At 38.6% G+C, this 4,345-nt stretch overlaps 1 protein-coding gene across 1 annotated transcript in view; it reads right to left on the bottom strand.

Moving 5' to 3' along the window:
* Positions 1 to 4,345, bottom strand: part of LOC132173832 (probable splicing factor 3A subunit 1) — a 17,486-nt gene that overhangs the window by 12,090 nt on the left and 1,051 nt on the right. The gene's annotated exons all lie outside the window — the stretch shown is intronic.

The raw sequence follows: 4,345 nt of genomic DNA, 5'->3' as shown, positions 1-4,345 counted from the left end.
TTGTTCCCCCACTCCCTTTTTTTTTTTTTAATAAATATTTTGCTTATATATATATATTATACTCAAAACAATGTCATTTTAGGCTAGGTGGTGACGTAGTTTTAGTTGGGAGTATAATGGGTACAAAATATCGGTTTAACGGTGAAAAGTAACCGAATGGTCCAAAGTGAGAGCAAACCAAAGTTCAGGGGGCCTAAGTGAAAGTTTTGGTAATTCATGGGGTGCTTGTCAAATTGGCTAGAAGTTCGGGGGGGCTTACTGAAGTTTCCCCTCATATATATAAACGCATATGCATAAATAAATAAAAACAAAGGTATATAATATATTTGTTATTATTGAGTAATGTTTACTATATATTGTTATTTGTTACTTATTAAAAAATATACGAGCCGAGCTTAATAAACAAGACGAGCCTTATATGAGCTTGCTTCGTTTGATTACTAGCTTGCTTCGTTTAATATTTGAGCCATGATACATGTTCACGAAACACTTCATTTAATGTTTGAGTAGAGCACGAGTCGAGCTTATACGAATCTAGCCTGAGTTCGCTCGCGAGCGGCTTGCTCTCTTAACACCCCTAATTCAGAGTATAAAAATAACTATTAAGTCCTAAAAAGAACCAAAGTTTATTCTTAAAAAGAAGCAGAAATTTTATTCTAAAAAAGAACGAAAATCTAACAGCTTAAAGCCAAACTAGAACCTTGTTGATTATGATCATCTACTTCTCCAATTAAATTCTTTGGAAGCTACAATTTTTCCGCAACCATAATATTTCCCAACAATAAAATACAGATTAACACCTAAATTCGTAGTCATAACCACTTTCAGGACCCTAAATTTAAAAAAAAATAAATAAAAAAGGGACACTGCAAGAACACCAAAAGCCATTTCCTCCATCACACTGAGTTTTTCACAAGCTCAAACAAAGTTTCCCAATTAAATAAATATCTAAGCAAATATCACAAAAACGCACATAAAGAGCCAAAATGAAAAGAAAAGCAAACAAAAAAACCAAACCCAAATCTTTTCCTAAACGGCTAAATCCATTCGACCTACCAAAAAAAAAAAATCCTAAAAATTTAACCCCTTAATGCTTAATCTGCTTCCAACAAAATCACCACCTACGTTTTCCTGCCCCAATCGACCATCTAAAACTTCAAAATCAAGTTACCTTACTTGGCTTGCAGAGAGAAAACAACCCAGACGGCGACGAGGTCACCGACTCACGAGAGAAGAGATAGAGGCAGCTGCTACGGCCTACGTGTATAATTCACAAATTTGGGCCTTGTTTGGATGGGCCAGATTTCATTTTTGTTTTGGGTATTTTAAGAAACCCATGTGGATGTGTTGTTTGGCATTGCTGGCCCAAAACCCAACTGGAATTTCAAAATGAAATATGATCCAAGGTGAAAATCACGTTGGCCTAGAGAGAAACACTTAAACCCCAATGTGTCGCACGACAAGCTCTGATTTTTAGGCCCTTTGTGATTACAGGTACTAGGGCTCAGATCCGCTAGGCAATTAATGCCCACCCACCAACTCACTGCAATAGACTTGTTTAATAATACTTATTTGGCGTGAAGACCACATTTTCAACCGAAGTCAGGCTGTCTTGATAAAAGCAAAGAGAATAAGCTCATCTGCACCCAGAGTCGCACTCAACTCACCTTGTGGAAAGATACGCATTCAAAACAAATGCGTAAATCAATCCTAACCTTCAATCTTTTTAATTCGTGGTTCTGTTGCTGCCATGTGGCAGCTCCGTGCGATCCATTCCATTCGGTGATGCACCGAATCATATGGCATGCTTCCTTGGGTTAATAAAAGGGAATCAAATATCACGCCAGATTTGCAACGGCTACTTCATCAAGTTCTCCATATGTTGGTTGCCGGGAAAGCTGGCATCCTTCGATTTATGCGAAAGTGAAGTGGGCAAATTCCAACATGCTTTAACCACCGTCTGATTTCTATCAAAACTCATCACACCGTCTATTTTCAGCATCAAATTATTTCTAGATGAAATCGCACTCATGTTAAAGGCATGAAGTTGTTTACCATTAAAGCGTTGAATGGACGCCACCTCACCCATCAATTGAAGGTACTACAATTGACGTATGCGATCTATGGGTGTAGACTGTTGCCGTGCACCTACACTGTACTGAATCGAACTCTTAAGTCGGTGAATTGTGAATCTCATAGCTGATGTCTGGTGGCATCTTGGTATTTTCCTTAAATGTTTTTGAACAAAATTGGACCGTTGAGTGGATACGTGCACACAACGTGGCCGCTTCCATCATCGTTGATTTGGGACGATATCAAATGGGCTTATCATGCTCTTATCCCATTTGATCTTAACTCCACTGTCTTGTAAACGTGATTAATTGCCTAGCTTATCTCCACAAACACATGTTGCATGATGAATTTTCTCACAGTGCACTGTCTAACCTGTCTTCTCCATCACGAAGCCCATCCTCATCTGCATTCCATATACCCTCGGCTCCTTCAACCCCGTGCCACGCACTACTGGACTCTCCATCAATAGCCTAGTACTCGTCCCCTGGAGCTGAATTGATATGTGAATAGGAACCACCCCTCATTATAATCGCCATCCACAAACACATGCATAAGCCCATCTTCATAGACCTTTTTTCAGGGGGGTCTATGGAATCCTGCGGGAGCTCCTCCACTACAACTATTCCGCAATCACCTTGTAAGAAACGGTAATCCATCATTTCAGCATCTACGGACACGGGCAACCCCTTCAATGACTCGATCTTGGAAGGTGCTGCAGTCACTGCCTTTCAATTTCATGCTCTTTTTTGCTTAATTTGTCTAGTTTATTTATCATTTCAAACATTGATTACCCATAATTGTGCATGCAAATTGGACAAGGAGTAGCAGCGACCTTGGGATCCAGAGTCACCCATCTCCTGCAAAAGGCGTAAGGTATGTCTCAAACCTTCTATGGGTTTTTGAACGATGCTTGGCAGTGTAGAAAAAGCTTTATAACATGTAGACATGAACATTTTTTTCCGTTGGTATATTTGTGCATAAATGGAACCCACTTAAGGCGAGGACCAATCACTTTGGTCTCTTGAGTTTAAACGTATGTTTGTGCAAATGTTGGTTGAATTGGTCAATACGGGGAGAATAGTGAATGGGTCAGTTCATTTGAACTTGTGGTCGCCTATTGGTTCCCAACTTTCTACAATGACCGGTCGAACCTACACTGCCATCCAGTGTCGGACTAAATTTTTCAGACTTAGGATGAACCATCGTGACATATCCGACCTCCTCCAGCACAGAACTGGATTTGGTTGGGACCCAGTATCAAACACAGTTCAGGGGACGGAGACCCAGTGGCAGCAATATCTTAGGGTAAATTTCATCAAACTCTTGCCTAATTTTAGCAGTTCCCACTCTCTAATTTTAGGTCACACAAACATTTTTTCTTTTTTTCGTGTCTATCCTAGATCAAACCGAAGGCTAGTCATTTCCGAAGGAAGGGGTGTCCAAACTACGAAATGTTGGGTCTACTCTTCAATAGCTCAACAGCCACTAGGGTCCTCCGCCATTCATCCGCTTGGACACCACCGGGTAGTGATGAAGAGGAAGAGTTGAACAATGCACTCTTATGGTTTGGAATGCATGTTAGTAAAGGAACCAATGTAGCTGTTGATAACAGAATGAGTCTGGAGGTTTTAAAACGATGCGTTTTCGTCAACTACCAACACAACTCTAAACGGCACGTTTTGAAGAAATCATAAAACCTAAAAGCCCTGAAACTCTGAAACAAACTAATCAAGACGACGAGAAAACAAGAACAACAACCATTTACCTTACTTTGCTTGGCTTGCAGCGAGAAAACAAGAGAGAAAGAGACGATGAAGCTCGCGACTACCTAAAAATGAGACAGAGACATTAAAGAAATGAATATATATATATATATATATATACCTTGCAAAATGATGAATTTTTGACTAAGAAATGGTTTAAAAAATTGTTTAATTGTAAGAGGTAAGAACTAAGAACTTCAAAAAATTGTTCAAAAATAGAATAAAAATATAATTATAATTTATCTATGTACTTAAATATTGCATAAATATGAATTTGTATATATTATATATGTATGAGTTGTTAATATATAATTTTTTTTTGAAAAAACCATATTGGTAGATATTATAAATCGATCATTGACAAAGCAATTGTTCTATCAATAAAATGTCTCTAATACAAGAAGGCCCCTCTTACAGCTAAACCCATTCAACCTATAAAAGAGAAAACCTTGAAAATTTGACTCCTTAAGGGCACTAGCAACAGTTTCCCTTTGATTTTTCCTAAGTTT

The sequence above is a fragment of the Corylus avellana genome, chromosome ca1, assembly GCF_901000735.1.
Source record: "Corylus avellana chromosome ca1, CavTom2PMs-1.0".
NCBI lineage: Eukaryota > Viridiplantae > Streptophyta > Magnoliopsida > Fagales > Betulaceae > Corylus > Corylus avellana.
Note: the sequence above shows the minus strand (reverse complement) of the source record. Positions and strands in the feature narration are given on the sequence as shown.